We start from the raw sequence: 12,974 nt of genomic DNA, 5'->3' as shown, positions 1-12,974 counted from the left end.
AGGCCAGAGAAGTGGACAAAGCCCAAATCATGCTGGGCCTTACTAAGCATGCAGACATCAAGGGCACAATCTCTGTCCTCAAGAAGTACACAGGTCAGTGGGAAAGACAAAGAGACAAACTATGATGCAATAAGATGAGGGTGTAATGGGAATACCAAGGAAAGAAGGATAAGTTGACCTGCTGGGGCCAGAATAATGAGACGAGGCAACACCTGAGCTCAGTCTTGAAGGATGGGCATAGTTTTCTAGGTGGCCAGGGGAAAGGGAAGGGAAGGGCATTCTAGGCAAAAGGTAAATTGAGTACAAAGGCATGGAAGACATGTTTGAGCAATGTGAACAGTTAGGTGTGAGTAGGAAGCTGAGGGTGAAATCATGTGAAAAGGGATTGGGCCTCATTATTTGGTATTTTATGGTCATTGTAAAATTGAAAATATCTGAGTTATACTGATATTCTTCTATTTTTTGTGCTTTACGTTCAACATCCCTCAACAATTAGATCATGTTTATCAAGAAAAGCTACTTCTGGCTTCCAAGAAGACAAGATTTCTCTCCCAGGATATTTGCAAACATTCCTTCCATCACTGTGACTGGCAGTAGAAGAGACATACCCAGTGGTAGGCGAGAACCAGTTTGTACTGGTTTTTAAGAACTGAATGTATGCTTTTCCCAACTCTGCACTCAGTGACATCTTGTTGGTAGATTGAAATCAGCCATAGAAGGAGTATTTACACAACAGAAATTGGCAGAAGCACTGTTTTTTGTTTTTGGAGAGCCAATTGTTGAAGGTTTACCAACAAACCAGTGGCCATATCTCACTAAGACATGTCCTTTCCTAAAAATTAAAAATGGGAATTGAAGGAAGACTCTAATCAATCGTGTATGATATGCTCTCTCAAGAGTTGAAGTCAGGATGAAGAAAGCAAATTAAAACTCTGGGCTTCTTTTTGTGGCTTTAGTTCTGCTCTGCTCCATCTAATAAGCAGACTTCTCTCTGAAACACACATCCTTCTCTCCCCTCTGATGTCCAGTGTAAGGGAGTGCTGGGGAATAGTAATGGAATCACGTTCATAGATGGAGTTGACATATTCTCATTAGACAAAAGCCGTCTAAACTATCCCCAGCCAAAAGGACTTCTATACAGCCTGAAATCCCCCTATTTGAGTTCAGTCTTTGGAGGATAATGCCCTCTTCCTTTAAAACACCAGTACAGGGCCACAGGTTCAATGGTTGGACCTCTGTTCTGAGAGTGTTCAATAGTTCACGCTAGATAATCCCCTCCAGGAGAGGAAGCAGTCTGGAACTCTGAGTTCTTGGGAGCAAGAGCGTTCACTTGAAAAGGGTGTGAAGAACCAGGGACCAACTCTCCATCCTTTACCCTGTGCTGCCAGCCCACGAAGTCCAACGGGTGGGACGTGGAGACCATTTCAGTCCTATTTCTTCACAACTTCCCACTGATTCTGAATTTTCTTCTCCACGTTTCTGAGATAAATAATAACTACTTTAAAGTTGAGGAGTGGTATGGAGGAGAGAGGGATCAGGAATGAAGGTTGCTTTCATAAATTACAGTTTTAATATTATTTCTATACAGAACACGTTCATAAAACCTTAAAGATCTTTTGTTTTTTAGAACAGAGGCTCAAAAACACCATAATTGGATTTTTTCCATGGTTGGAAAGAAAGATACACCCAGTTAACCAAAAACATGCCTCTCTGAAAAAGTCATTGCTGCTGAATGCCAGACCGACAATTATAAGACACAAATATCTTCTGATGAGTGAGCCACAGGACATTTGAGTCCGCTCGCTGATGCTACTCTGACGTCAAAGATCACTTTCATAAGACAGGCACTCAATATCTTTTATCAAACTAATGATCACTTACAAGTTATGGTGTATTTTTGCAGGTGTGAAGAGTTATTTGACCTGAAAATTCAGAATTTATAGAGTGCTGATCCAATAAATAGCTACTATGAACAAGAGAACCTAGTCAGCTAATGTATCCTATGGTTTCAGGAACAGTTGGTCTAACCTTACCAGTCAACAAGGAGTCATTGATTCACTTTTCAGGGTACATTAACCCAATTTGCACACCATGGAATACCTGAAAAATAATTCTCCAATACATAAAACAGTCTCTTGGATCTACTAAAGTGCACTTGTTCACGTTTAGGATATTATATTGCCCATTTTTGCCATTGCTATATGCCAGCCAGACTTTTAAATAACATTGTGAAAATGGAAGGCATTTTTAAAGGGAAAGATCAAAAATACCTCTCCAAAGGGGACTTACAACTCTTCTCATCACTTTCAATCAGCTTCTCCCTCTGCCACCCTCCAAAACTGAACTCTCCAAGGATGGGCCCCTGAGACCTCCCAAACTCTGATCCAGAAACACACTCTCTACTGTTATCCTCCTGAGTCTCTCAGCAGCATTTGAGAGAATTTGCACACGTGCACACACACACACACTTATGGAAATGTTTTCTCCCTCTAGTTTTCAAGACCTTGTCGCCTGCTGGCTGGCTGGCTATCTCTTTGTACTCATTTTCTCTTTTCATTATTAATTCATTTTCCCTGCCGTGCTTTCCACACGAGGATGTTCCCACCATGGTTCTGACCACGGACCTCTATCGTTCCCTCTCTGCACTCTCTCCCTGTTCACTCCCTAGTTCGCTTACACAGCCTCGACTCCTTCCCAGAAACCCAATGTCAGCTGTTCCCAACCTTGCTTCAGCCCTTAAGCTTGATCTGTGCAAGCCCAGCTCATTATCTTCCCTCCAAACAGCACCTCCAGGCTTCCCAATTTCTGCCTCACCTCCTCCCAGACACAAACCCAGGGGCCCACTCAGGCTTGGCTTCTCCCTTGAGATCCCTTTCCTAGCACATCTTTCACAGCAGGCCTCTCCTTTCTAGTCCCACTGCCCTGGATCTGGTTCAGGCTATTGTGATCCCTAGCCGGGTCTGCTTTTCTTAATTGGTCTTCTCGCCATCCCTGAATGGCTGTACTTCCATTAGAAGGCTGGCCAAAGGGTTAAGCCAGGATGGCTGCCTGTGATGTTCAAGGTTACCCAGGGCTGCAAAATACCCTTTTGATGTCCTCCATGAGCATCCATTACCTACTGAATAAACTCTCCGCCCTCTTCCCCAGGATTCAAGAACATGCAAAATAAAGAAACAATCTACCTTCCCAGTCTGATCTCACATTATTCCTCTACACTAAAAATCTGCACTAGAAGATATTATAAAGTGGACTGTTCAGTCTCTGTTTACTTTTCCCTTAACATGCCTCCATGGCCTTGTCTTTGTACATACTATCCTCCATCTGGGCTGGTGCCACCACCATGACCACTCCCATCTCTTGAAACCACACATCCTTCATGGCTCAACTCCAAGTGTTCTCATCCATGAAGCCATTGTTTTCTATGGACTGAAGGGTTTTGTTTCCTTATCTTTCAGCCCTTCATAGACAATGACTTCCTTGAGAAGAGGAAGCATGTCTTGGTCCATCTTGCCTCCTGCAGTGCTTTCCTTGGGTTGGGTGTTTGGTGAGCATTGTTCCATTGATGTAGGGCTCATTCAGAAGGGTCCTCTGGAGTCATCCCAGTTATATTTATTCTTGGACCAAAAGTACCATGGGAAAGTATCCAAAATGGAGACCAGCCTGTTGAAGGCTATGCAAGCCATGGCCTAGTATGGAACGGAAGTAACATCTAGTTCATACCCTTGTTTGATCTGTCCCCATCAGGAACTCATGATATACTCTGCTCTTTGTCAATACAGAGAGTGGTATCTCTACCTCTTAATTCTGCGAGTTGGGCTCTCTTCTTAACAAGCTTTTGAGAGCCTGTTTTACTTGACCACATTAGTTTGGCATTTATTTTCTTCTGTTTTGAGCAGAATTTATATTTATAAGCCACCTTTCCCTTTCCTTACCTTTATGATGTTCTCTATTAATATACAAATATATAGTGTGTGTGTGCAAAAGAGAGTAAAAAAAAGAAAAATATGAAAGAAAAGAAAGCATAGAACCTCTTCCAGAAGTTATAGACTTTTAGAAGTTGTGACATAAGTTTCCTTCTCAGTAAGAAACACCCAGTTCTATAGGTAAAGGAGAAAAGAACACTTTGACAGGAATCTTTTTACGAGACTAAAGAAAGAAAGACAAAGACTTAATCTGAATTTTAGTCAATTTCAGTCATGGTTACAACTCTTCATTCATATCCTCTACTCATGTTCATATGCTCAAAAGAAGGATTAGTTTGCAGAGCACTGTTCAACCTATGCTGAGCCCCTAAAAGGCTCTGGCTTTTCATTTGTTAAGGCCCAGCGTTGACAAGTCCTACCAAGCAACAAAGCTACTTAGACCCAGGTAGAAGTGATGAGCACTAGAACTACTAGATGTAAATATACTCCCTTATTAAATACATGTTAAACACTGCAGGAACAGATATTAAACAGGTTTCTTCATTGTAGGACTTCTCAGAGCCTTTAAAATGTCATTGTGCGCTGGGAATTGCCAGGAGGTGGATAATGTGTGCAGCATTTTCCCAAACTCATTGCATCCATCTCTGAGAGCATCTGAGGGGCCAATGCTTTACATATACACCTTGGGAAATCCTATCACGATCTTTGCAATGCCTACACCGAGAGTATCATCCAGTACTCCAAGAGTACATTCCAGAGTACTGGAAGAGCCAACGTTGCTCTTGGACACACCCAGAGGATTGAAAAGTGGTGCAAGCAGAATGCCCCAGCTCCATCAGAAGATAGGGTAGACAAAAGGAGAAAAGATCCTATTTTAAGGAGCAAGTTTTACCCAAGGAGGAGATATTTAACTTGTAGAGGAGTGGATAAGCAAGAAAGGACAATGGCAGTGAGAGGTAGAGGATAAAACAAAAGGAAGACACAGAGAAAACAATTGAGAAGTTGAGAGTCCGGCCCCAGTCCTAAAAAGACTCTGTAGGAAGAAGGCTCTGGCAGCTCCATCGCTCCTCTCACCCAGAGCGCTTTGCAGTTTCCATGCGCTTCCTGAGTACTTCCACACTGGACCCTCAAGAAAACTCTCTGGGACACACACTGAACACTCTATTGTGCAGCTGAAGAAACCAGAGTCCCAATTGGTAAAGGGGCCCCCTGAGAGGACAGAGCTAGGAGGTGGCTTAGCCAGGTCTGCCTCCAAGCTCAGGCATCGGGCCGAGGGTCCGCCCTGAGCTCCTGCCTCCTTCCCTGCGGGGGGGGATTTTGTTGGTTGGTACCCTTCTCACTTTCCCTCCCTGAGCCCACATCCTGGGACATGCTCTAAGCCGTCAGACCCTCTGGGTCCCGCCTCATCTCAGTACTCTCCCAACTCACAGATGTGCCCAAGGAGAGGCGCCCTCAGACCCCCCGCACCTCACCCCCAAAGCCCAGGAACCCACAGCCTCCCATCCTCAAAGCCCAGAGCTCCTCCTGGTCTCCTGGGGTGAAGTCCTTCCCACCCCCTGGCTCGTAAGGACAAAGGGCAAGTGTCCTGGAGCAGAAGGAGGAAGTCACCCCAGGCAGGCCATCATTCCTCCCGCTCCTCCCAGACTTCTGTGGTCTGTGGGTTTAGGGTTCATTTCCTGCACCATTGCTTAGGGCTGTGTTTGTTTCCAGGGTCTCCACCTCAGATCACACACACACACACACACACACACACACACACACACACAGGGACCCACACACACACAGAGAAAAGCACACACTCCTCCTCCTTCCCCGGGTATTCCCTGTGCTCATCAAGTGCATATCCCCAAGGAAATTAGGATTAGGGTAGAAAGAAGGGATGAGGCCAACCAAAGTTAAGATGAAGATTCTGGAAAAAGAATGACTGCCTGCTTTGAATGGAACTTGAGTGAAGACGAGAAATAATAACCAGTGGACTTTAATTTGTGAACTTTATCCAGGGTTGGGATTAAACACACACACACACACACACACCACCACCGTTGCTCTCACATCTTAGGGCAGAGGGGGCCTTCATCCTGAGAGGAGTGGTTCAGGAAAGCTCACTGAGGGGTCTTCATGAACAGCAGGGCCTGCGCTGATACGGAGGTGGAGCCCAGGGAAGAGCTAACTCAGTGTTCCCTGGGGGCCAGGGAGCCCAGGTGGCAGAGGGAGGAGGGTGTGGAGAACAATCAGGCAGACCCCAGCAGACCCTGAAACCTATGAAAAGGAGCCAGAGAGGAATACGGGTTCGGCGGACTGAGGACAGGGGTGCCCACTGTTGTCTCTGTAGTTATTTCTTATTCTGTCCTGTGCTGTAATCCTCCCGTCACCCCAAACTTTCAGTGAGAGTCTGTTACCTCAGCCCGGGTGGTAGTGCTTCGTTCACGCATCAAGAGGATAGTGAGTGATCCAGGCAGCAAGCCCCGGGGTGACAAACCACGGAGGGACCCAGAAGAGGACAGTGTAAGGGAAAGGAGCGCGCTCAGGATGAGGCGGCACCTGCAGGACTCTGGCCGATGCGCAGCCTTCTCCTGGCCGTCCTGCTGGCTTCTACCAACCCCACCTCTGCCAGCACAGCACGTGCACCTGTGCTCCCCAGCTCTGCAGGGACTCAGCTGTCCAAGTGCCCAGAATCCTAAAAGTCATAGGATAAAATATTTGTAGCACCTGCTACTGTACACTCCATTTTCTGTCAAGGCAGAGGTTATCAGCCTCCTTCAGAACAACACACACTGGAACAGATCTAAAACATTCTGTTGGCACAGAATGTTTTGGCCAGGAGGAATTACCTGGCACTGTTGGCACAGTGGAATTACCTCCTTCCAAAATGAGCTTATTAAAAAATCACTGTGGCTCTTAGCTATCAAAATCCCGGCTCCCCAACTTCACCTCCTTGGCCTCCCCACCCTCTGGTCATGTTGCTGCATCCTCAACAAGGCCACCTCTGAGATCATCCAGAGATCTGGAAGAATGGTTGAGTTGGTCATGACCCCTGGCCATGCCCAGAAGCCAAACCGCTTCAAAGTCACTCAGATTTCAGCAGCTCCGTGGTTCTAAACTCTTTTCCCAAAGAAAGACAAGAAGGTGAGAGAGAGAGAGAGAGAGAGAGGGAGGAAAGGAGGATGGGAGGGAAGGAGGGAGGGGGAATTCACAGAGCGTGACTCTCTTTCTGCATGAGTGATACCCTATCCCTACCTGGAATGTCCAGCTCTCACTTTTATTTACAATGAATTCCTCCCTAGCCTTTAAGACCAGCTCAAATATGACTTTCTCTAAAGCCTTCTCTGACTCTTCAGACAGTTCTTGCTGCCAGAGAACCACAAACTTCTCTATTCTAGCACTTACCATTCTCATTCCATTTAGTCAGACACTTTCTATCTGGGCTTTTCCTAAAGTCAGAGGCCCGGCTAGAAAACCTCTACAGTGTTTCCAACGCTCAAATCCTATGAATCTACGAACCAACAGAGACTTCCAGATTGTGTGAGCCAAAGTCATGAAGGCTCACTCCTGTTGTTGTGATGTCCCCAGTCCTGAAGCTGCTATTTCCCTCTTAGCTCGTGGAATATTGGAGACTTCTAAGACCTCTAATGTTGGGGACTTCTAAGGGTGCAGCTTAGCTCCTGATTGGCCTTCCCTCCTCTCTGGAGGCACCGCCCTGGGAAACCGAGGTGGAGGAGGGAGTCCGGTTTGGGAGGAGCCTCAGTCCAGGCTGAGGCCACTCTGGACATAATGGTGTTCATGGCTGGAGTTAGGAGCCAAGAAACAGAGCTCGTGTTTTGTTTCTCACTGAAATGCCACTGCAGAGAGAGCAGTGGGCAGGAGCGGGGGCCGGGGTCATAGTGGAAATCCATCCTGAGCCTTTTATCAGCCCTGGCCACTTCTCTGCTCCCCCCCCCCCCCCCCATCAACCAGCATCCTCTTACAGTCAGTCATCCACGTGCCGCCTCCGTCTGGACCACCTCTTTCAGAGACTTCGCTGGTTTTCCCCGGCTGAGCCCCAGCAGGAGCCCAGGCCCTCAAGTAGGAGGACATTAACAACTGGTCAGCAAAGAGCATGATTATTTCCCCATCTCCACAGAGACTCAGTTGATTTTCTGGAAACAGCCTTTGACTTTATGAATCAGTTCTGTGGTAGTGGGGAGGGGCGGCGTATGTTGCCGTGATTCTCTGAGACGGGAGCTCATGTTCGTGTTTTCTCTCAGGTAGCAGCGATGAGAGTTGCGGGCTGCTCTTCCGTTTATTAGTATTCACATGTTATTTCCTATGATCCTTCTAAGAGACCCATAACATTGGGAGGGTAGGTGACAGTTCCATTTTACAGTTGAGGAAAGTGAGGCTCAGAGGGTTTAAGGAATGAGCCCAAGGTCACACAGCTAAGTCTTCTAGCTCCTGGCCCAATACCTGTCCCACCACCACACTCCACCTCTCTCTTTCCTATGAGCTAGTCTTGGGTACAGATGTAAAGAAAATACGTCAGTTTTCTAGAAAAAAAATCCACCTTAGGCAACACTGAACTTCCCTAGATGTGATCCCATAAAATAGCGAGCAGGAGTCAGCCGACGGGAGAAGCTGAGTCAACGGGGTGAGAACGTGGGAAAGCCCAGAAGAAGCTGCCACGTGGCCGGTGGGGACTCTGCTCTCCGTTTGTCTTCTCGCCAAAAGCCCTTCCCAGAGCCAATGCCCCTCGTGGCCCGGAGGAACCTCGCCCCCGCACAAACCTGCTCCTTAGTGCTAACTGCAGCTAACACACCAGTTTTCCAGCAGAATCTTGCCGTTGTTCTTCTGAATGTTGGTGCTGGGCTCAGAATGTCAGCCACAGACGGCTTCTAAAGTATGCATGGAAAAATCATTTCCTGAACAAGCATCTATTTCAGGTAACACCCTGGACGTCATACAAAAGGGCTTCAGTTAACAAAATACTTGTCTCTCAAGGTGCTTGGTGTTTCCAGAAGCAAAATTGTTAGCTAGGTGTGAAACTCCCGGCTTATAAGGAATAGATTCTGTCTGTTCCAGGAATGGGCCAGAAATGGTCTCCATGGTCTAAATGGGTGGTCTTCACCCTGAAAGCATGTTAGATCCAGGGATGGGCTGTAAAGTCCTGATGTGCAGATGATGAAAGCAGAATCTCTGCAGATGAAGCAGGAGCAGCATCTTTTCTCAGCTCTTGGGCTGTTCATCCCAATGTGCAGCCAGGGTTGAGAACTCCTAGTCTAGGCAAACTAGTGGATATAAAATTCATCTGATGTCAGTTCTCCGAGGAAACCTCCAGAGCCCAGGAAAGCCAACCCTAAAGCAAACTAAACAAGTAAACACGTAAGGTCATGTATATAGTGTTAAATTATTTCCTGAATATCTATCACGATCCCAGAACTGTGTCAAGTGTGATAGGTGTTGAGGGGGTGGGGAGGCTAAAGGGTGCCTGTGGTGAGGCCCAGCATCTAATCTCTTCCCAGGTGGCCCCAAGCAGGGAGGGAGGTGGGGGAGCAAAGACTCAGAAGAAAGGGCCAGGGGCACGGTGCTGTATTGGACCCCTGGAGCCCCAAGCTGCAGCTGCCCTACATGGTCTGTGAGCTGGCTCTTCTCCTCCCTAGGCTGAGAACTCAGGCCTGCCCTGGCCTCCTTTGCCCTCCCCACTGCTGATGGAGCCAGGCCAGCCCAGCAACAAGGGAGAAGCAACTCTGCTGTGTGGCCTCCAGGCCTGACCCCACCCTGTTGGGCACTGCATAGGCCAAGTGGGAGTGTCCTCACATCCCCAGCCCACCTGCCTCACTTCTCCTACCCCTGGGAAGTGCCTTCTGCTGCACTGGTCCAGCCAGAGCCCCCCACATGTCAATAAGTGAGACAACAGCGTCACTTAAAGAGAAGCCTGAGGAGGACAGTGATGTGCTTCAGGGGACCTGGTCAGTCCCTGTTGGAGATGTTTGAACCCCAGCCTGCCCAACCCCAGAGCTACCCAGGTGTCCCTGCCCCTTGCAGGAGCCCTGGGGTCACAGGTGTTAGGGGTACATCTAGGATAGGAGGTGGGATGCCAGGGCTGGAAGCATATGTCACCTGCCCTTCCCGGGGCCTGGTCTCCAGCCCTGTGGTGTGTGGCTGGTGTCCCCACCTGCCACTGGTGCATGATGGGCCTGGGTGTCTGCCCTCAGCCTCAGCCAACTGTCAGGAGCCTCAGTTTCCCCGTGTCAGGACAAGAGCCCCAGCACACTGTGGGATGCAGGGCTGACACCCTACCCTGCCTGAAGGAGGAATAAATGCTGTTAACCCACAAAAAAAAATTCCCCTCTGAGGGACACTTGTGACCTTACTCTCTGAAAAAATTAAAAGCACTGTCTCTGCCCTCAGGAAGGTTAAAGACTAATTTGGGTAGAATAGTGACTACTATGACAGTTCTCAAATAAAGGAGTCTCAAAGGTAAAATTTAAGAAAAGAAAAAAAATACACATTCTTGGGAAAAACTCAAATTATCACAAGGACAAATAAATAAAATTCTCCTCTGCAATTCAGCGGCTCTACTCCTAGGTTTATGATACTCTAGAGGGTTTAAAATCCATAAAAAGGAGTCATCCTTAGAAGCTAGCAACCCCTACATAGTTTCAATTAAAGTGAAGATTTAAAAGGGGTTAACCACATAAGGCACTTTTTCGAGAAGACTCAGGAGATGGCAGAACAAGACACAGCCACAAAATCAAACCATCCACACTGACATCAGCTCCAAAAATACTGGAAACCTGCTTTCCTCTGATGATAAATGGCCTCTTCAGCAATGAGACCTGGGCTGGGGACAGCTTTCCTAAGGTCACCAGCAGGCAAGCACTTGGCAAAGAAAACCTTCACCAGCGGTTCATTTGGGATCATGAAAGGAGCTTCATTATGGCTTCCAAAGGAAGAACTGAATGCTAATTAAATATATTGAGATCAAAGCATTCATTGTGTTTGGGAAAGCAGTCATTCAGAATTTGCCACTTGTCGAGGCAAATACTCCATAACCAATCTATAAGTCAAAATTGGGGTGAGTTTGTTATGAGCTAGGTCTGAGGACTGTAGCCCAGGGCCTTCCCAAGGGCACCAAAGAACTGGGGTGTACAGAGTGGTTATATACTGTCTTGGAACAAAGAGCATACATCACATGTGACAGGAATATTTCTTTTACTACTGTCACAAGAGGCTTAGCTGGCACAGCAGGTCAGTGGTCACCAGGTGAGCACGGCAGGTCAGTAATTAATCCTTAGTTCCCAGGAAGAGATGCTTATCCTTAAGGAAATGCCAATATGGAGGGAAGCTACATCCCTATCTTTAAGGGCATCATTCTTGTCTTTGGGACATAGTAAACGTTTAAAGCAGATGCACAATGCATGCTCAACAGGCCACGTGAGGCCCTTTTGGAAAAACAAGGTCAGGCTGAATTAGTTTTAAACCAAATGGCTTCCTCATATACTCCAGTATATCCTACTGCTTTTCATTTATTCATCACACTTCTTGCATGTATTCAGAAATCTAAATATCTCTGGCACGTTCACTTTTTAGCTTTACAGTTTTATACCTAAGAGCCTCTTAATTAAAATATTAATCACAGACTTTAAACTGATGCTTGTATTTATGCAATGTGTGCATTGGGTTTCTTCCAAGCGCTGTGCTGCCTCTGGTGCCCCAGGGTCTTGGAAACCTCTGGGAAGCCGCCCTGAGCTGGGATGATAAGAGCAGTGGCGTCCCTGGGCCTGTGCCCCGAAAGGCCTTTCCGTACACCTTCCGTACACCGGCTCAGAGCGTGGGTCTCAAGGCTACTCAAAATATAAACCCCACTTCCCTTCCCTTTCGATCACATTCCAATTTCAAAAGCCGATTAATCGAGCACAGAATTGCAAATCACTTTGGCTTTTTCTACTTTGAACTCATTTTCTGGAATCTTATATATAGAATGTGGAAACCAAGGATAATGCCTGCAACAATCATAGGCCACTTAAACAGATTCAAGGAATTTCTGTCTTAACAAAACAAACCTTTGCTTGAAAATATGCAAACACACACTCATGTGCATGTGAGCGCGCGCACGCACACACACACACACACACACACACACTTTAATGTCTTGGCTGCAGGTAGAATAAAAACCAGATAGTATGAAAGTCAACAAGTTTTCATTTCCAGTGACTCTGAGTGTACACGCTTCCACTGAGTGGCAAGGGACAAGAACTTAGCTATTTCATACTTCTCTACACGCTTGTGTCTTGGAATTTAAAAGCAGTTTAATCACATTGATTAGGTTTCACAGCAATGCTGAAATATCTTCTGAATTTTCTGAAGCCAGAACAAAAGAAAGTTGTACCCCAAGACCATTCTTGGGGTCCTGTAAGCAAAATGATTTCATCTAAAATTTAAATCAAGTTAGAAAAATAATTCAAAGGGGTCACATACCCCAAAACAACTGAAAAGACATAAAAAAGAGGAGAAGAGAAGCAAAATAAAAGGGCAAAACCAAAATTTGCCCTTAGAAGTCATATCTCCAAATATGAGGCATTTTTATTTGATAATATTGCTTACTTTTTTGGAATATCCTCTAAAATAGTTTTCTGAATTCCTAGATGATAACAGCTTCTTTTGTGGCTGACAGTAGGAGTTCTGCTTGTGGATCCAATACACAACCAGAGCCACATCTGCTTTTATGTTTTAAGCACGAATGTATTTTAATATATAGTCAGAACGCATTATCAGCTTAGCAATGGAGAGGAATACTTCTAGACTCAAAGACTTCCAAAGTGAATACAATCCCATCGCAGTAGCTTAAAAATCACAAAGAGTTTTTGTTTCATCATTTCAGCTCTGAATTTTATACCTTGGATGTCAGGCATGGGCAATATCCACAGCAAGAATGAACACTTGGAAAATTAATTCACAGGGTGCCTTTCTCCTGTTATGAAAAGTTACTTTTTTCTCCTAATGACATGACACATTAAGTCTTGGTTTCAAGAAAATTTAATTTCAACATCTTTAATCAAGTGGCATAAAACTTTG

This window comes from Diceros bicornis, chromosome 6 (assembly GCF_020826845.1).
Source record: "Diceros bicornis minor isolate mBicDic1 chromosome 6, mDicBic1.mat.cur, whole genome shotgun sequence".
Lineage (NCBI taxonomy): Eukaryota > Metazoa > Chordata > Mammalia > Perissodactyla > Rhinocerotidae > Diceros > Diceros bicornis.
Note: the sequence above shows the minus strand (reverse complement) of the source record.